This window comes from Eleginops maclovinus, chromosome 8 (genome assembly GCF_036324505.1).
Source record: "Eleginops maclovinus isolate JMC-PN-2008 ecotype Puerto Natales chromosome 8, JC_Emac_rtc_rv5, whole genome shotgun sequence".
Taxonomy (NCBI): Eukaryota; Metazoa; Chordata; class Actinopteri; order Perciformes; family Eleginopidae; genus Eleginops; species Eleginops maclovinus.
This window is the reverse complement of record NC_086356.1, coordinates 21871038-21893240: the sequence shown is the minus strand read 5'-3', so window position 1 is coordinate 21893240 and position 22203 is coordinate 21871038.

Below are 22203 nucleotides of genomic sequence, written 5' to 3'. Positions count from 1 at the left end.
GTTGAAGGGAGGAGATCAGTGAGAGAGAGAGAGAGAGAGAGAGAGAGAGAGAGAGGCCCATCCTCTGCACTGATTCTGGAACTTAACAGAGCATAGTTCTTAGATTTAGACAAGATTGGATAAAATTCTATTAGAGGTCGACTTGGTGAAAGTCAACGGGAAGTAAGATAGTTAGAGGCCACTTTTTCCGCGTTGTTTTGACAAATACCTAAATTGTTAGTGTAGGGATAAGTGTTATGTGTAATCGTAAGCAGGGAGATTTTAAAACAAGCATTGTTGGGCTTTTTTGAACTGTGCTGTTCTGCTTGAATCGATCTGAAAACGTGGTGTGTGTTTCCCTCCCCCATGGTCCTTTGTCCTTAAACCTCAATACGTGGGGTTCTAGACAATAGGCTAATCCAGTTATCATAGCCCGTTAGCATTACTCATTAACAGAAAGAATTCAGAGGAAGTAAAGTTTTTTAAATAAATAGTTTCAAGGACACATCCTGGAACAACTGATAGAATTAGGTGTTACAATGAACAGCTAATTTGGACTAAAACACTATTTTTTAATAGAAAGTATAAAGTAGAAAACCTTAGAAGAGGAGCAGATGAAGTCAATTTAAATAAATTATACCGGTGTTCCAGTTTAACTGGATTTCGGTTTAACTGGTTGAGTTTGTTTACCTTTTCCGCCAGATGTTGTGGTTGCCAGGTTCGTAATTTTCACGTAACTTGTGTGTCTGAAGTGTTACCAGACAATGTAGAAAACCTCGGCGAAAAAACGTTAACATCACCAGTTCATGTAAAATGCACATCACCTACAGACAACAACAGAAAATATGCTGGCCAAAAAATAAAAATGAAAATAAACAATATTCATACTCTAGCGACAGGATTCGAACCCGTACATTTGGGTAACATATATATCAACCATGAATGTTACTCATTACGCCACCGACCGGCTCAAACAATGCCCTGCTTGAACCATCTAAGTGTTGTCAACTCTTGTCAGCTGTTTACAATCACCGTTTAACATGGATGAAATAAACCCCACCCATGTTAACTGGTGATATTCACAATATGACACAGGCAGATGCTGCCAACGCAAGCCTCAAAAACGAATGCAAAAGCCATGTGTTACGAACCAAACACCAGCATGGACATCTGAAAGGATATCGCTTTGTTTTTTTGCCTAAAAAGTGCATATAGTGACCATTACAAAGCACATATCAAACGCTATGAAAATAGCCGCTGTGAGATACGAACCCAGTCATGCTTTCAAAAGGTATTAATCCACTGCCTTACCGCTAATGGCCTGAGCTGCTGTTCAGACGTTGAAAGAACCAGGTGAATATTTATTATTGACTATTTACTTGTAGCTGTTCCCAACAATTGGGAAAAACAGTAACAATGACATTGAAATTGATCACTGGATGAAGTCAATTAGCAAATTAGGTGGCAAAGGATATACAGTATATACAGTATATATATATATATATATATATATATATATATATATATATATATATAGCTGTTTAGACGGGCCATTTATAATCGTCAGCATGGATGGAAAAAGTGCTGACATAATGTCAAAGAAGGGCAAGACCTTGCATAAAGTATAGGCTATAGACCAACTCGGCCATAGAGCCAACACCACGTGTGCCGCACAAATGGCAAACTGGTTCCCCATCCGCAATTACTGACCCATCCTCACCTCAGTCCCCATCCTCAGTCCCCATCCTCACCTCAGTCCCCATCCTCACCTCAGTCCCCCTCCTCACCTCAGTCCCCATCCCCACCTCAGTCCAGCCCTACATTTCACAAGTACAACAAATACAAGCAGACACTCTGGAAACTGGTAATTATGGACTTATTTTGTCGATTGTTGATGAAACTGGTGGCTGGTCCCTTTGATGAGCAGGGGATCAGCCATCTGCGAATGGACATAGCGCAACAGCTCATCAAGGAAACGGGTTGGTTTCTACTTTGTTTTCAGTTGTTATGCAAGTGCTATTTATTCCAGCCAGTAACATGGCTATCTGTAATCAGATGATTTGTTGGAGCTATGTCGGGTGTGTGGCGAACATGACACCCATGACCAATGGGTAAGCACTTGAAGTTGATTATTGTAATGTTTTATTATACAACTCTCCTAAAGCATATCTTTTTTTGTTTTTGTTTGCCCTTTTTTTCCAGACGGAGTGCACGCTTTGTAAAAGCTGGTATCACAGCCTTTGTGTGGGGGAACCACCTGTGGACAAAGATTACTGTCCTGCATGTATTTGACAGCCAAAAAATAAATAAAGTCCCTTGCCAAACCATGCCTCTATTCATCCATTGATGAAGTTGTAGCCAATTGTGACAGTTTTTCCCAATTGGGAACAGCTACAAGTAAATAGTCAATAATAAATATTCAGCTTGTTGCTTCAACGTCTGAACAGTAGCTCAGGCCATTAGCGGTAAGGCAGTGGATTAATACCTTTTGAAAGCATGACTGGGTTCGTATCTCACAGCGGCTATTTTCATAGCGTTTGATATGTGCTTTGTAATGGTCACTATATGCACTTTTTTAGGCAAAAAAAATCAAAGCAATATCATTTGAGGTGGCCATGTTAGTGTTTTGTCCGTAACACATGGCTTTTGAATTCGTTTTTGAGGCTTGCGTTGGCAGCGTCTGCCTGTGTCATATTGTGAATATCACCAGTTAACATGGGGGGGTTTATTTCATCCATGTTAAATGGTGATTGTAAACAGCTGACAAGAACTGACAACACTTAGATGGTTCAAGCAGGGCGTTGTTTGAGCCGGTCGGTGGCGTAATGAGTAACATTCATGGTTGATATATATATATAGGCCTATTACCCAAATGTACGGGTTCGAATCCTGTCGCTATAGAGTATGAATATTGTTTATTTTCATTTCCATTTTTTGGCCAGCATATTTTCTGTTGTTGTCTGTAGCTGATCTCCACATGCACATTTACATGAAGTGATGCTTACGTTTTTTCGCCGAGGTTTTTTTTAATTAATATTGTCTGGTCACACTTCAGACACACAAGTAAGGTGAAAATGACGAACCTGGCAACCACATATGATTCGGCCCGTATAGCGTCATATGACGCTCAAGGAGTGGAAAACGTAAACAAACTCAACCAGTTGAACTGGAAGCCAGTTCAACTGGAACACCGGAAGTACTGGTCAGAGAGGCTAAACCAGTCAGGAAGTAGCCTATAAAGACGGGCTCAGAGATAAAACAGCGCCCTTGCTGGACGAATTAATACGTGTCTCCAGTATCATTTTAGAAAATAAAATAGAACCCTCTGGTGAAGGTATTAAATAGTATACATCGAGGTCCAAATGGTAATGACAGAAATCATGGAAGAGAACGCACAAACCATCCGGGCAACATGCGGTTATATGAGCCAACTACCGGGAACTATGTTGAGTAATAACCATAAAGATAAAGCCTGTTTAAGTAAGAGAGGGGGTTAAGACAATTAAGGGGGGTGTAGGCGACACCCAATTGTTCCTGTGTGAGTTTTGTGAATGGGGAGACATCTTGTGAGCCCAAATGGTGTTATCATGTAAATTAACTTTGATGTTTCTCACACACAGAGAGGAGACTCAGGAGTCATCTGTCTGTAAGCAGTAGAGAAGGGAAGAGAAACAGTTTAAAGGACAGGAATTACTTAAGAAAGTGCTGTTAAAAGAAGTTTAGCGATTGTTAATATAGATAAAAGTGTTAACACTAGTAATTATGAAAATAAATACAGGAGTGAATCATATGACTACACTTGAATCATTTACATCTTAGTGATCTGTTAATATGCTCTGCTGGGTTGTACAGGTTAAGTTAAAGGGATTTTAACTTTTTGAAAAAACATTGGAATGTTTTTATTGTAGAAGAAAAGAGAATGCCAGAAAACAGAGGCCGTACAAAGATAATGTGTGGGAATATGGTTTCTGGACGTGAATATTTAAATCATGGGAGAAAATAGTTCCCTAAAGGAGTTAAGTCAAATGCATTTGAGAGATGTTATTAGAAGACAATACATTAGTTGAATACAGTAGATGGCATTTAATACACAAGACAGACACATGTTTAGTTGAAAAAGTGAAAATTAAGTGGATTTATTTAACCAGTGTGTTGAGATTCATAGGTTAAAGTGAGCTGCAGCCTCTGCAATCTGGTGACAGACCCCCACCCTCCTGAATAATGCGAAAGACCATCCCCCACGGTGATTTCCTAACTATTCAACAGAGAAGGAAGGCAAAAGCAGGGCTTTGTCTAGAACTGCATCCGTCTGCATCTCCACCTGGGTCAGCTACAAACATGCATCATGCTGACTGACAGAGATCTATTCATCACCAGTTCCTCTAATAAGAGCACAGAGGTCCAGAGCAACAAGGGTTGATTCAGAGCACAGATTCTGATGGACAATAATGAGACACATGAAAACAGGGTTCCCCCCCCATGAAAGACATCCAGAGAGGGTGATCGAGCAGACCAATGCTGAAATGAAAATCCGAGAGAAGCTTGATGTGGAATACAGGTCCAAAAAGTCAAAGACTGTCAATAACCAGACGCAGAGGAAGGGGCGAAAAGGTCAGTAGGCAGAATGTGAGGAGGTCGGGGTCATCAAGTCAGAGGGCAGAGGTGGCAGGAAGGGGAGTTCAAATGGGTGAGTTTGTGTAAACACATTCACTCACGTAAACACATAACTGGAACACATTAAAGAATTTGCATTGGCTTTTTAAATTTAAGATTAAATATCGAATGTTTTATTACATAAGATTTTATAGATTGGTAAATGATAATTGAAAAGAGGAAGTTTTTAAAGTGAATGAGTAAACAAATCTGAAACACATTATTGGCAAAAGGGGGAAATTATAGAGATAAGCAAGATCCACTACACTTTTGGTATAAACTGTTTGAGTCAGGAGAACAGGGTAGGAACATTTTAATCATGTTAGTATTATTTCAGAGCCCATATTGGGGTGTGACTTTGGTAAAGTTAAATTGTGGGAGTTTTGATCTACAGAAGGAGGGAGAGATTCAGTACACACTTGATCTCCGATATGATACTTAAATGAAACAAACTTGTCATAGTGATAACTCCAGCATTAGATTACAGACCATGTAAAATATAATTAACCAAGTGAATGGAAACCATTATTAAAGTCGCTCCTATTTTAAAAATTCTTATAGATTGAAGTTGTAATTATAACATGTCAGAGGTCTCATATTTCACACATTATTTTCCCGATTAAAGACTTGAAATATTTTTCAAGAAGATTAAAATTGATAATAAATAATGGAGGATATTAAGAGAATCGAGCAGAGTCATACAGATCCTAATAATGTTTTGATTTAAGATAGTGAGTATGTGAAGGGTATTGGAAATAAGATCTATTAGAGGTTTTTGTATGAATTTGGTGGTGATAAAGATCCAATAGCTTAAAAAGGAAGTGATGGCTTAGTAATTACTTAATTTAACATGAGGGAAGCAGTTTTTGTTAATGTGATCCAAGTAAAGTATCTTGAAGTAAGCAGGGACTGAGATTCTTTAGAAGGTTTCACACAAGGTGCGACACCAGATGTGTGCAATATCTCAACAGTTTTGACATTATATATTGTGGGAATGAAGCTGACGCCGTAGAAGGTCAAAAGACAGTGACCTACACATCTGGAATATGTTCATTGGACAGGTTAATATAAGTAGATTGGAATGTGCGTACGTCCGGTACGTCTCTCTACATAACCACGACACTGTCCTAATAGAATGATAAGACATATTTTAAAAATAGTACTAATTAAAAGGAAACGTATAAGTCTTTTTGTAAATGAAGGATATGACGGAATAATTAAAGACTCTGCAGAGCATGACGTGACCAGAAGACTGAAACCAAATGACCTTTGACCGGGGCTGACAGTGTTATTTCACAACAGCACTGTTGATGACTGACTCTGGGTTGAACCTGACCAAACCTGACTGTATGAGTGAGAATGAATGTTTGCATCTGATCAATGCAATTGCATGAGTTTAGAGAGGAACAGAGACTAACTGAGCATGTTCTGAACTAACACAAACTAAATCCAGAGATTTTGTTTCTTCCAGGACTGATGGATGGAGAGAGACACTCTTTAATGGGAGAGTTTGATGTTTAAACAATAATGATTTGAAGTGTCTGAATAATGAGTGATGTGTTTTTTAACTTTTGCTTAACTGAAGTTATTTTTCTTGACCAGGTTTTTGTTACACCTCTTTGTTAAGATGTGTAAAAAGGGGGAGAGGCAACATGTTTGCTCAACATGTTTGCTCAAATAAAAATTCAATAATTAACAATTCCATTTTTTATAAATGAAGATATTGTTTCCATTGCTTTACATTTTTTACAGGAAAAGCAGAATCAGTTGCCGAGAGGCTGCTGACAGATACAATTCCAGAGTGGAACCTATGAAAGAAGTGCACCTGTGATAATGATATTGAATTTGTAAATGGGTTTTTTAACAGATATGATACCTGGTGTTAGTAAGTGTGGAGATAATAAGAATAGTTAAAGTTAAGCTAAACGTATTATGTGATGAAATGGGAACTAAGTTAGTCAGCGCCCTTTCTCTAGTAGAGATTGAGAAGTATCAACGGTTCAAAGGTTTTGTTTGTCATATGCACAGCAGATACAGCATATAGGTTGACAATGTAAATCTTATATCCCAGTCCCCTCCAACTACTCGATATACATGGTCCAGGTAAGATGAATAAATAGTGAGGAACAAAGGGTAAGGCTCAACTACAGACTGTTCAAGATTATGAGTATAAGGAGGGTGATAAACACAACAATAATTTCACAGAGGTAATCTAAGTTCCTAGGAAAAATGTGATGACATTATGTTGGAATTCTGAATTCACGTTTCCAGCTCTCTATCTTCTAAACACTAACAGGTAGAAGCAGTTTTGTCAGGTGCTTAAGGAGGGATTTCTGCACACGATTCAGGCAGAGATTGACATGGGGTTGGTGAATGGAGTTTGGTACAAGAGAAAGCTGATACATCTAAAGAGGTTATGTGATTGGTAGGAAGGGAAGCCTTGGGTAATTGATTCTGATCCAGAAGTATATTTCAGCCACACCTTTTCAGGAACAACAGCCAGGAAATTCATTCATTCTGGCTTAAAAGGTGTGTAAGGAGGGATTGTTAGAAATAATCAATATATTGGAGCGGAGCATTAAAAGATAATTCACTGTTTCTGGACGGAGCATATACTGTATGTCCAATTCCGGTAGTATTACCGGATGTTGTTTTTAGCCTCAGATAGCATATAGCTAATATTGTATTGTATATATGAGTAGAGGGAGAAGGACCCGTGGACTTACATATTTAACACACCCGCCTCTACCTCTCACTCATTGGTGCTGCAATGATACTATTGCGTGTTTAATAACTGATAAACCTCAGAAGGATTGCATAATAGAATATCGTAGGTGAGAGCTTCAGGACATCACTAACAAGATGGCGGCTAAATAACACTCTCTCAAGACTGCCTAACAGTGCGGCAAACATCAACACATTATTTTACAAGCTACACATCATTAGCAGGCTATTTCCCAGCTAACTGCAGCTTACCAATGAGCCGTGTGCTTCTGCCAAAACCTGGCTATGGTCCGAAATCACTCCCTACTCACTATATAGAGCTCCTGCAGATGATGTCATATATGCTGGTCACGTGACGAGATACGACAGGGGCAGCCATTTTGGCAGTCATCGCGGCAGTAAATTGACAGGCACTGGCAGACTGTCAAGGATGGTGGATAACTGCTGTGCACCAGGTTGCACAAATAGGCGTGGGAAAAAGAAAGGTGTATCGTATTATCGCATTCCTAAAGACGCGGAGAGGAGGGAGAAGTGGATTGGAGCGATTAAAAGAGCCAGGAGCCTTCAGAAAAAGACTGAAAGATGGGACCCCCCGGCCGTTGGCTTTCGCTTATGCAGTGATCACTTCATATCAGGTGGGTGAAGGAATACAGTACAATGCTACAAAAAGTTTCTGGTCAGTTTAATTAAATTTAATTAGTTTAATTTAAGAAGTAGCACCCAGTTATTATAGCTAACGGACACTGTGATGTCCCTTTTTAACTCAACAAGTGTGGCTCTGGCGCAGCCTAGCCAGTTAGCAAGTTAGCTTGTAGCAAGCTAGTGGTAAACAAACCCGTGTTGAAATATTCCTTCTTATTTTGTAGGGAGAAAGAGTGATAATCCGTTGAGTCCGGATTTTATCCCCTCAATTTTCGATTACCTTCCATCTCCAGAGAAGAGGAGACATAAAACGAGACTGGAGGTTTTTAACAGAAGGCAGAAGGCTAAACTGCACAAAGTAGAGCAGGCAAAGATATCTGCAAAAAGCTAAAGATAAAATCCAAGCTAAAAAACATGCTAACGTGACACTTCCGTAGCTAGCCAAGCTAATAAACAAACAATGCTAACGTGACACTGCCTATCAAACTGGAATAATTTAATACTTACCCTTGCAGTGATGATGCCGAAGTTTTTGGATGTAAGACTCCACAGTTGAATGTTGTTTACGAAGCCGGACTGACACCATTTGTAAGCCTCCAAGCTTTTGTACGCTCTGAGGGAGTCTCCTGAGTACACTGATGGAAAGCTTACAAGATAGCTGTGGATGTCTGCGTAGCGCAAGTCGGGTACATCGTCTTCAGAGCAGGAGGTTATGCTCTTGAAAAGCACACCGGGTGAATTATATGGGTCGCTTATATTTAATCTCTCTAATTTTGTACTATAAAGCCGAATTTCACTTGAATTAAAATGAGAAGTATACTCGCTCGGTAAGAAAACACTGGCACCGGTGGTCATGTTGACTGCCAAAATGGTGGCTCCCAACCAAAAGTCACGTGACCGCAGGAGCTCTATATATATAGTGTGTACGACATTTTGTAGTGGTGTCCGAATGTTGAGTGAGTAGTCACCATAGACTGTATATATTGATTGATATATATTATATACTGTTTATATTGTATCTATATATACAGTCTATGGTACTCACTGTTTCCCACAATGCACCGTGAAATGTAGTGGGCAGGCGCGGTCTTTGCATAGAGGCATAGGTAGGCAACCGCCTTGGGCCCCGCCATCTGTAGGGCCCCCCCTGACTGGGAGCTGTAAACTTCCCATAGGCCTACAGCTGGTAATTGTGGCCCTTTGCACAGTAATTCACAAATAAATGGCGATTTTTATAAATGGTGATTTTTGTATGTTTAAATTGGAAACAAGAACAACAAAATAAATTACAAAGAAATACAGATTCCGTGCACACCCCCTCTCTTTCGCGTTAAAATGGAATATTCCATCCATGCATGCCATGTGCGCTAGACGACAGTTCAAAAACATTCGCTATGTTCTCACACAACATGCCTGCGCATGTATGCGCAACTCAAATGAGCACAGTGCGAAAGGACGCATTGTGATTGAGGAGTGCTGCGCACATATGCGCAATGGGTGCTACCGCGAACGCGCTCCTTGTGAAAGACGGAAGCGAGGTGAAATGAAGTGTTGTGACTCGTGAGCAAAGCCGTGAACTTCTAGAATATTTAGCAACATGAAGCGCCACTACCCAAGTGGCGCTACAAAAAGGAAAACAAAGGGAGAGGCTAAATTAAAAACAGAGTCTCTTCGAAAACTGACAAGCTTTTTTAAAAGCGTGACAACACCGGACCCGAATGTTTTGGTGGAGGAGGAGGTGCCGCCGGCTCCGGCTGTTGATCCAACAGGAGGAGGAGAGGAGCTTAACCCATCGTGCTTGTGCACTGATGACAACAGCAAAGATGAGGAAAATGCTGTGGAGGATGCGGTGAGTAGGCCTACTGCTGCCGTTTCTGATTCTGACCACCCAGAAGAAAGTGATGCTCTTGGTGATGACCCGGGGTTGTGGCCCACAGTAGTCAATGACAGAGAACGGTGCGAATTGGTTAAAAGAGGGCCTGTGCAGCAACAATCAGAATTCCCCAAAAATGCAAAGGGTCGGCGGTTCACAACTGCGAACTACCATATGCAGATGAAAAATGGAGAAAGGATAAGTAGGACGTGGCTAGTGTACAGCAAGGCTAAGGACGCAGCCAAATGTTTTTGTTGCCAACTTTTTGGCAAGGGAGATACACAGCTTAGCTCCACCAACGGTTTTAATCACTGGAATAATCTCCAGGTTCACCTCAAGCAGCACGAGAGGTCTGCTGCACATGTGAAGAATATGGGTGCCTGGCACACACTAAATGCACGCCTTCAAAGTGGCTCAGCTATAGATCAGGAGGCACAGAATCTCATGACAGCTGAAGTCATTAGATGCAGAGAAGTGATGAAAAGATTGCTTGCAATTGTTTGCCATCTTGCTCAGTATAATCTGGCATTTAGAGGGCACAGGGAGAAGTTATTCGAGCATGGGAATGGAAATTTCCTGGGGCAAGTACAGTTAATGGCCAAATTTGACACTGTGATGAAGGATCATCTCTGGAAAATGAAAGCGAAACAGATTGCTGATACCTACCTGAGCAAACGCATACAGAATGAATTGATATGCCTTGTCGCCCAGTGCACCACTGATGCCATAGTGGAGCGTGTGAGGAGGGCCAAATACTATGCAGTCATCATGGACTGCACTCCAGATGTAAGCCACAATGAGCAGCTATCAGTGCTGCTGCGAATTGTCAACTGTGAGCTCACAAAGGGAGTTTCTATCCATGAGCACTTCATGGGATTTCTTGTGGCAGATGACACCACTGGCCAAGGTCTTCTGCAGCTGTTTCTAGGACACCTGGAAAGATTGGGGTTGGACCTCTCCAACTGCCGAGGCCAGTCTTACGATAATGGCAGTAACATGCAAGGCAAAACACAGGGTGTCCAGGCGAGGATGTTGGAACTCAACCCCAAAGCACTGTGTGTGCCATGTGGCAGCCACACCTTAAACCTGGTGGTGGGGGATGCTGCAAAGTCCTCAACCATTTCTCTGGGATACTTTGGCACACTACAAAGGCTGTACACTTTGTTTAGTGGCTCTGTTCAGCGTTGGACCATCCTTCAGGAGCATGTGAAAGCTTTCTCAGTCAAGGCCTTGTCCACTACAAGATGGGAGTGCCGGGTGGATGCTGTCAAGGCTGTGCGCTACCAACTGCCAGAGATCGTTGATGCGTTGACAGCTGTGCACAAGCATGCAACATTGAAGAAAGATCCAGAATGCGCCTCCACTGCTGACAGCCTCAAGGAGAACATGATGAAGTGGTCATTCATGGTGAGCACCTTTGTTTGGTACGACGTGTTATACCACATAAACCGTGTCAGTAAAATCTTGCAGAGCCCCAGTGTGTCTATTGAGAAACTAAGGAGAGAGGTCATGGCAGTGGCAGACTATCTGGAAGAATACAGGGAGTGTGGCTTTAATTCTGCACAAACAGATGCCAGGGAAGTGGCAGAAAGGATGGAGGTGGAGATGAGCTGGCCTGTTGTGCGACAGAGAAAAAGGAAGAGGCAGTTTGATTATGAGGGAAGAGATGAGCATATGTCTACTCCGGAGGAGCTCTTTAAAAGAGAGTTTTTTCTCCATCTAGTGGACACAGCCAGGTCCACTTTAAAGGAGCGATTCTCGAACATGGAGGTCTTCTTTGACCTCTATGGGTTCCTCTACTCATCCGATTCATTAAGAGGCACTATTCAGACAGGGAAACTGGATGGTTGCTGCCGAAAGCTGGAGGAAGTGATAGGAGATGTAGATGGAGACGACCTGAAGATGGAGCTCAAAGGAGCTGTCCAGTCCTTCCCTCCATACATCACCTCTCCACTTCAAATGTTAGACCACATCTACAAGGAGAATGTCTTAGACATTTACCCAAACGTCAGCATAGCCTTACGACATCTCCTCACTCTCCGTGTGACGGTGGCTTCAGGTGAGAGAAGCTTCTCCACCCTGAAACGCCTGAAAACATACATGCGGTCTACAATGGCCCAGGATAGGCTGTCTGCCCTTGCCACAATCTCAATAGAGCATGAGGTCCAACAGTCCCTTGACATGGATGCAGTTATAACCCTATTCGCAGAGGCCAAAGTGAGAAAGGTCAGATTTGTTTAAGAAAAAACTGCCACCTGTTCAGTGTTCATAAGAAGAGAAATAAACAGGACAAAAGAAGCAGGAAGATAGTGACAGTAAGCTTGAGACACATGGACATACCACTGAGAGAGAAGCAGAAGAGGTATAGAAACAGAGAGGCAGAAGGAGAGAGAGGAGGACAGCACAGAGACAGGGACAAGAAGTGAGGTAATGATTTTGCAGTGCATTCCTGTGACTACTTGAACCCTGCTTGATAATTAATCATTATCATCTCAAGCAAATTGAATGGTTGTGCATACTATGTATCATATTACAAAATGTGTAATGTGTTTGCATTTATTCTTTTCTGTTCTAGATTTCTACAGATGTACACATCCCCGACCCTGATGCATGAAAACCGGTGCCCCACACACACACACACACACACACTCTACTCAATCTCTCCTCATTCAGTCACATACCCTTTCTCTCTCTCTCTTTCACTCCCACATATGTTCCCTCTCATACACATGCATTCTCACTCACTCACTCACACACACACACACACACACACACACACACACACACACACACACACACACACACACACACACACACACACACACACACACACCTCTCTCTCACATACTCATTCTCTCTCTTTCTCTCACACATGCACGTACACAAACTTTGCCTATTTCCTTTTTTAACTAATTTTGTTCAATAAATACTTCGCATTTTGACATACGATGGTGTGATATCTGAAACTTATTTCTCGCATATTAATGTTGAGGGCCCCCCTAGCTAAATTCGCCTTGGGCCCCCAAATTGCTAAGACCGCCACTGGTAGTGGGCAACCGATGGTCACTACCAAGCAATATATCCCATCATGCATTGCAGTTGCGAAGCATGAACCATGGCAGAGAGAGAGGAGCAGCGTCTCTTTTATAATGCTATGGCGCGAAATTAATAATCTGTCGCGCGTGTTGGGGTTGGATTTACGGAGGTGGAGACACATTATAAACAGATTCAAGTACAAGTAAGAGAATAGAAAACAAGCAAAGAAACTGAATAAAACGTAGGCCTACAGTGTGGAAAAGTTTGGAACTGCTAGCTCACTCCACTTTGACCAGAACTTGTCCACTCCAGCCTGGACAGCCCTCAGCCGCCGCCAAGGGTGGGTTTCCACGTTGATTCCGTGCATGTGTCCTCCCTGTCCGGTGCGTCCCAGGATAAGGGAGTTAGGAGTCAAATACTCTACTGCGTCTTCCTGCTCCTGCGCCTTGGCGTCAATGGGTCGACCGTTAGTCAAGTTAGCTGCCGAGTAAAGAAGATTTGGAACTCCCCCCAGGTGTAGCAGCTAGTTGTTCCACAAAGGCTGTGAAGAGCTCTTTTAATGAGCTTAACCGCTGCCTCAGCTGCTCCATTTCTATGAGGTGCGTCAGCAGGATGGAAGTCCCACTGCCATTCTGTGCCATTCCTGGCGGCCATGTTCTCAACAGATGCCTTCTGCAAACAAGCGAGATGTCTGTGTAGCTCTCTCAGTGCAGGCCTAGCACCCACGAAGTTTGAGCCTCTGTCCGACCATTGCTTCTTCGGATGCCCCCTCAGAGCAGTGAATCGAGAGTAAGCCTGAAGAAAGCTTTCAGAAGACTGGTCATTAGGGGTGGGCGATATACCGGTATGATAGTAAAAACCGGTATTGTGCTGCACCATGATATGAATTTTGAGATATCGTTGATACCGCGGTATTCATAAATTCATAAATTGGCGTTCATATTGGGTCGCATTGTCGAACATTCTTTGTCTTCTGAAGTATATTCAAACGGGCTTCGGAAGATTAACCTAACAACAGATCTCCGCTGGATTAATGAATGCCTGGACGTGCTCGTAAACAGCCTGTCTGTTCCTAAAACAGCTGTGAACAGAGTTCTCGTGCACCTAATTTCCATACAAAAACGCTCCACAAGCTCCTTATAAGGGCATGCAAGACGTGTGAACAATCCAGACTCCACAGGCAACGCAAAAGCAACTTTAAACGATCAAAATCATGACATTATTTTAGGACATCAAGATGACTAGTAGAATCATGAATGTAGATGTGAAACGGAATGTTTTAGTCCGCGATAAGCATAATAGCGTGTTTACAGTGCCGGCGCTAAGGGGGGGCATTCGAGGGCCGTGCCCCCCCTAGCGGTCATTGATGCCCCTCCTACCAGCTGTGAAGCATATTCTCGATCTGTCACAATCGACTATAATTGACGCTGAGTTCGAAGTTGCTAAAGAGTTTTTAATGTCACAAAAGCAAGCAAGACCCCCCCCCCCCCCCCCCCCCCCCCCGCCAATGACCCAATGCCCCTCCAGTAGATCTGCTCTGGCGCCGACTCTGGTGTGTTTAGAACAAAGTTTTGGAAATATTTTCCCCCGTGACTGATTTCGTAACTTCTAGCAAGCAGGGGCTGGCTTGAGCGGAATGGTTTTTCAGTGAGGAGACGCACAACGCTAAATGCATATGCAGTGAATGATATTAGCCTACTGTAATTATGCCCATTATTTGATTTAAGTAATACAATACAACAGAAGGTAAGCAAGAAATAAAGGCCTGGTCCATATACAAGGCTGCCCCAAATAAAGGCCAGTGCGATGTGCAGCCTAAGTAAATAAAAGCACTTCGCCACAATTTGAGGATTTACGGTGTAGACCTATTTTTATGAGCGGACGTTGCAAGCATTTTTTGCTGCGCGGAAGTAGTGCTAGCAATAGTGGATCCAAAACAAGAAGAAGAAGAAGAAGACTTTTTTGACTTTTACAAAAACACTTTATTACAGGTTTCGCAAATGTACATTTACATCAAGTACAACACAACTCAATTTACCTAGAATAGATCAATAAAAAAGCTAAGCCTTAAAGACTTGTGTAAAGTGCAAATCCTCATTCACCACAGAACATACAATGTCTTTATGGCACCAACGTTGTTTAAAAGCTTCCAAGTCCCCGATGTTTTTATAAAAACGATGCTCTAGCCAGAGTCTGGCTCTGATATTGCACAGCCAGATCGCTTTTGCTTCTTGTCCCTTCCTGTTTTCCACTCTGTTCTTCCTACTTAGGTAAATAGCCATTTTTGCTTCACCAGAGAGGTAGTTTAGGAGCTGCCACTTTTCTTTGCTTGTCTTTCTGTATGGAGCCCCCATGATAAACACGCTCTCGGTAAAAGCTATACTAAAAAGACTAAAAACCAATGTTAAAAGAGAGAAGAAACCCGTGAGTCTCTGGCACTCTGTAAAAACATGGAAAACAGTCTCTCTAAAACCACAAAATGGACAGTTGTTACTGACAGCAGGATTGATGACAGAGATAAAAGAATTGGAGGCGATAGCGCCGTGTAAAATTCTCCACTGGAGGTCGGCAGTACGTTTTTTTAAGGGGGGTTTGTACAGAATCCTCCACTGTGGGCCTGGTCCGTTTCCGGCACCCAGTCTAGTGCTCCACACAGTGGAGGCCCTGTCCTTCAGTCCATTTTTGTTTATGGTTTTTACAATGTTCATGTATATAGTATTTTTGTCCGCTTTGTGCATGGTCATTTTCTCCGGGTTTGCAACCTTGAGCAGGGGGCCCGCCAGCTCTCCGAGCCCTGGGCTCAGGTATATCTCCGGGAAAGGGTCTGTTGGGTCTGGTTTGGCTCTGCCCTGTCCGTTGCTCCTTAACAGTCTCTGTTCCTCAGCGCAGAGGCTCCGGCTCCAGAGTTGCAGGATCCTTTGGGCCACCCGGACAGAGTGTAGACCCAGCAGAGAGCCCAAGGCCCGGGCATCGCTCAGCTCTGGCCCCACTGCTTCCACCACCTGCTGAAGGCTCAGGGTCCCAGATCTGCGCAGCGCCACCGCCAGTCCTGGTGTCTCGCTGCAGCTAACGTCCAGCCTGGCTCCATGAATCAGAGGCTCTTGTAACAACCAGTGCAGAGAGTCAGTCTTTGGACACCTTTTATGGTTAAAAAGGGCCCAAGACTTAAAAACACCTTGATAAAAGGGAGGTAATCCACTTAACTTTAAAATGTTTAAATCAGTTAAAAACAGAGCAGCATCCAGCCCCAGGTTACTCACGCGTCTTAGAATGCAGCTGCTCACGTCTCTCCACACCAAATCGGCCGGGCCGTTAAGATACCTTTGCAGAAACTGCACTCTAAAAGTGGCTGTTCGGCTGGCCAGGTGGACAAGGCCCTGCCCCCCCTCCTCTCTAGATAAAAACAGCACCCCCTGTGGCACCCAGTGTAGCCCATCCCAAAAGAAATCTACCAATCTCTTTTGTATTTGGGCCAGTAGGCCTGAGGGAGGGTCTACACAGGTAAGGCGGTGCCACAGTTGGGATGCCACAAGGTTGTTTAAAACCAAAACTCTACCTTTAAAAGACATCTGCGGGAGCAGCCACTTCCATTTGGACAGTTTTTCCTCAATCTTCTCTGTGACGTTCTCCCAGTTCTTCTGGACTATATTTGTGTTCCCTACGAACACCTCCAGGTACTTTATGCCATCTCTTTTCCATGTCATGCCCTGGGGAAGAACTGGGAGACCGCCACGCCACTCACCGACAGCGAGGGCCTCACTCTTCTTCCAATTGACCCTCGCTGCCGATGCTGAACCAAAATCTGTCACAATATTGGTTAAAATGTCTGCATCCCTCTGGTCACTAATAAAAACAACGATGTCGTCCGCATACGCAGATAAAACCGTGCTTCCATTAAAACCAGGTAAAAACAGCCCTTGCAATTTAGAGCGTATTTTGCAGAGGAGGGGTTCTAGGGAGAGTGCATAGAGCATCCCAGACAGAGCACAGCCCTGCCGGACCCCTCTACACACTCTAAAAGGAGCACACAGCCCACCGTTGAACTTCAGCACACTCTCAATCTTATTGTACAAAACTTTGATCTTAGCTATGAAACCAGTGCTGAACCCAAACTTCTCCATTACTTTCCAGAGGAAGCTGTGCTCAACGCGGTCAAAAGCCTTTTCCTGATCTAGAGAAATCAGACCAGTATCAATGCCCAATGAGCTGGAGACCTCCAAAACATCTCGAATCAGGTGAACATTGTCCACCATGGACCTGCCGGGCACACAGTAGGTCTGGTCCTGATGGATGACCTGCTCAATAGCTCTCCCCAACCTGGTGGCCAAAGCCTTGGACAGAAGCTTGTAATCCACACACAGCAAAGACACAGGGCGCCAGTTTTTGATGTCCTGCAAGTTCCCTTTTTTTGGCAGCAGCGTGATCACCGCTCTGCTGCAGGACATTGGCATAGAGCCAGAGGCCAGACTCTCATTAAAAACGTCTAACAGGTCATGAGACAAGATGTCCCAATACGCTTTAAAAAACTCAACCGAGAGGCCATCGATACCAGGAGCCCGCCGTCCCTGCAGGCCTTGCAGTGCGGCCTGCAACTCCTGCGTTGTCAACGGCCCTGCGAGCTGTGAGTTGGCCTCCTCAGAGACCTGAGGTAGTTCTGCACAAAGCTCCTCTGAGAGCGTTTCGTCCTCGTTATATTCACTCGTGTAGAGGGTGGAATAAAAACTCACAGCTCGCCTCCTGATCTGGCTTGGCTCTGTTAATTCCTGCCCTGTGTCAGACAGCAGTGAGTGGATTACTTGCCTCTGTCCATTCTTTTTCTCCAGGCCGAAGAAGAAACTAGTGGGAGCATCCATCTCATTTATGTTTAAAAACCGGGACCTGACCAGTGCCCCCTGAACTTTAATGTCCAGCAGGCTGGCTAGAGCCATCTTTTTCTCTTTGAGGATTTCAATATATCCTTGATCTCCTGTGGACTCGCTTATTGCTTCTAGTTCCACTATATCACTCTCCAGGTCTTTCATAGATCTGATGTTGTCCTGTGTGACATTGAGGGTGTGCTGCTGACAGAGCATTCTTATCTCAGTCTTACCATGGTCCCACCACTGCCTAAGACTGCTAAACTCTCCCTTCCTCTGTCTAAAAACACTCCAGAAATAAGTAAGGGCCTCTTTATAATGTTTATCAAATGTTAAAACCGAGTTAAAATGCCAATAAGCACTTCTCTGTAAAACATTTCTAATAAAAACATTACATAGAAGCAAAGAGTGATCTGTAAAACCAGCAGGGAGTATACTGCACATTTTTAAAGTATTACAATGATGCTTAAAGCAATAAATGTGATCTAGTCTGGCTGATGAAATCCTATCCTCTCCTCCAGGCGGAGTCGAGTCCCCGCGCCCCGGACAGGCAATCACGGTGTGCCCCTCTTCCCCGCAACCAAAACACTTCATAACTGACGAGGTTGCAAAAATCACGTAGTCATAATCATGTACTTTAACGTAAAAACGGAGGTTGAGCTCCGCGTTCCGATTGTTAAGTATCATATAGACCTGTCTGCGATGAGACACCACGTGCTTCAGTAACTGAGACTTACACCCAGACAGCATCTTCTTCACCGAAGAAACAAGTTTCCCGTGTCTGGATAGCTCTCTACTGAGGAACTCATCAGTTATGAAGGGAGGGACGTTGGATAGAACCACTTTGGTTGCGGGGAGCGTCAGCGGCTGCACCCGCACAAACATTTCACTCACCGTGATGCCCATCTCGATAACGCGGTTCACTTTCTCCATCTGGTCCAGAAAGATCACGACTGCACTGTTCATCCGCGCCAGGGACTTAATGCTGCTGTGTCCGACCTTCTCCCCCACAGCCAGCCCGATATCCTCCACCGTGCATGGGAAGCCGGCCGACATTTTAATGCCGTGCTTCCGAGTGAGTTTGGCAAAGTCTCCATTTACCATGGCGTCAGACGCCGGCCGGCGAGACACCGGCAGGAGAAGCCCGCAAAACACCCCAAAACCACCACCAAAAGACCCAAAAGTTAAACTATCACCGATAAACTATATGAAACTAATACCCAACAAGCACAAACGGAAAAATGTAACGTATAAAGCGTCGCTCTTTTCTTCCGCTCACACTCCAAAATCTCCCAGCATGCACCAGAAGAAGAAGAAGAAGAAGAAGAAGAAGAAGAAGACGAAGACGACGACGAAGAAGAAGACATTGAAGAAAAAGAAGACATTGAAAATTAAAGATGAGTCAACAGGCAGAAAAGAATACCCAGGTGCAGGATGACGAATTGGTGAAAAAGAAAGGGGGCACCTCTGTGGTGTGGAACTGGTTCAGTTTTAAGATCTCCGACCTCGAACAAAAAAATATCTTATGTAAATTGTGTCGCCGTGCTGTTTTAGCGAAAGGTGGAAACACCACCAATTTATTAAATCACCTTAAAACGATGCATGTACGAGAATATGCAGATTGCATCAAAATGCGAGAAGCAATCAGCCCAGGAGCTCGAGCAAAGACAAGCCAGACTTCCACTCAATCGCTTCAGCAATCACTACAAACATCATTCACTGCCGGTACTCGCTATGAGCGGACAAGCAAGAAATGGAGAGACATCACGGAGGCTATATCCCATCACATTGCGAAGGATATGGTACCCATCCAAACTGTGGAGAAAGTGGGTTTCAAAAAGTTACTTCAAACTCTGGACCCAAGGTAGGAGATCCCGAGCCGCAAGTACTTCAGCCAGAAATGCCTGTCTCAACTTTACTTGGAATGTCGGGAGAGAGTTTACGGCAAAGTAAGCCAAGTCGATTTATGATGTTAAAATACATATTTTGCCTCAACTAATGTCATTTAACTAAGAAGGGCTATTCAAATGTGATTCAGATTTTTTTCCGCCCACCCCTACTGGTCATCGACGAGGTCAGCCATGGACAACTCTAGAAGCCATGCAGCAATTATACACTACACCCCAGACCTTTTTCTTGACTCTCTTTTTTACAGCATCTCTCACCTCGAAGGGGCTGAAGAGATCGAGTGTGGTGTACTCAAATGGGTTTGCTCTGCTGGTACGTTCCTGAGCCGCTTGGGTTCAACAAGGCGCACAAGATTCCCACAGCGGTTCCTCTTTGGTGTCTCTGCTGCTGAGGTTGGACCCTGACCTTCATTTGATGAGCCTTCCAAGTCTACGCTAACGTCAGCTTTGCTGGGGTTAGATATTTTCTTCGACTGAGCCCTAGGTACCGCAGCTGAGAAAGCTTTTCTTTTGAGCTTCTTAACGTCATCAGCACCTGTCTTCACTGGACACTCAGCTTCTGGCCATCTTAGGAACTCAGGACCTCGCCCCCACATCATCGGGCTTATCCATATCCTGTAAGACACAAAACGCCAACATGTCTGTAGGCTTAGAACTACAGTCCTCCACAAGCTTACCACAACAGTGGCATAAACCCGGGGGTGTCAAAGTAACACCACAGCCCGTGACAGCAATCGTTGTGGCCAGGGCCAAGACAGATAGAAAAACGCGACCCATCTTCTACAAATACAACAACCAAATCACAGAATACCGAATAGTTTAACTTAACTGTAGGGTTAAAGACAAAAGTCTTACCTTAGAACACACAAAAGTGTGCCGGTCGCTCCTTGAGGGGTTCAGCTGAGAGTGAGGACGTCCACAAAGTTTAATCCACAGGCGAAGCTTGTCAGGCTTTGATTTTGGTTTGGGGAAGGGGAAAAAACGCACACCCCCCACAAACCTCTCTGGGTAACGACTATCAGTCTTACAAGTGCCCCAGGCACAACGTTTAACCATATATTTCTTATAGTCCACAAACGTCAGTGTTAAAAGTACGAAAAAAGACACAGTCAATAGATTGCTGTCATGAAAGTGTCGGAGCTTTGTCGGAGTCCGTTGTTGGCTCCGCTGTGATTGGCCAGTCTGCATTCTAGGGTGTGACTTAGCAAAAGGCGAATTAAAATACCATAAACTTACTACGGTCTGGGGTTAGCGTGTTACCACACACCATTCCGGTCACAATCATCACTTACAGTCCCAAAATATTTTTCAGTAGCTAGTAACGTAATTAGTAGTAGACAACTTAGCTAACGTTAGCTAACTAACGTTAACTTTAGCTAACTGGACTTCTGTGTAGCTAACCTTAATGGTTGGTCTTACCTGTAAATGTTCTCTTCAAATTTGATGTTGACTCCTTGGACAACGACAGTACATTTACAGCTGGAAAGCACAGCTTGCACTGCACTGTAATATTGTTTCCCCTTTGTCCTTTGAAAACAAAATAATTGCGAAATTTCCAACCAGTAAATACATTCTTACGACTTGCCATGATGACCAGAGTGGTGTTGTGAGACTCGTGAATGTGCGCGCATGTGCATCGTCATATATCATTCTTTATTTTTTAATATATTTCACCATTGTAATCCTGCTACTAATCCCTATTTTTCAAATGTATCGGTAATTTGATTACGTCTTTTTTTCTGTAACTGTAAGGAAATACAGTTACCTTTTTTTTGTATCCTAATTACGTAACGCCGTTACATGTATTCCGTTACTCCCCAAGCCTGCCTGTATTCAACTGCTCAATGTAACACCTTCATGACCTTTTTCAATGCCAAAATCAAAAATATTCACCAGCAACTGACCTCCTCTAGCTATACCTCCCCACTCCTCTCCATTATCCAGCTTTGAACTTCCCACTGTCGCTGAAATATCTAATCTCATACGTAAATCCAAATCATCCACCTGCCAGCTTGACCCCCTTCCTACCCACCTAGTTAAATCATGTTTACCTTCTCTCTCCCCTTTAATTAACGACATAATTCAATCCTCCCTTACCTCTGGTCTCGTCCCCTCATCCCTCAAAACAGGTGCAATAACCCCTATTCTCACGAAACCTGGTGCAGAACCCAACAACTTGAATAATTTCCGCCCCATCTCTAATTTCCCGTTTCTCTCCAAGATACTCGAAAAAACCGTTGCAGCCCAGGTCCACACTCATCTCATTTCAGTCCGATTTCCGTTCCTCGCACAAGTACAGAGACGCCCATGTTTAAAATCACAAACCCCTCCTATTTATCATCTACCTCCTACCTCTTGGCCATATCTTCAGAAAATACAATATCCAATTTCACTGTTACGCGGATGACACCCAGCTCTATTTTTCCACCAAACCCACTTCCACTCTCCCCCCCACTACCCTGTCCGACTGCTTAATGGAAATCAAATCCTGGTTCTCATCCAACTTTCTCAAACTAAACAGTGATAAAACCCA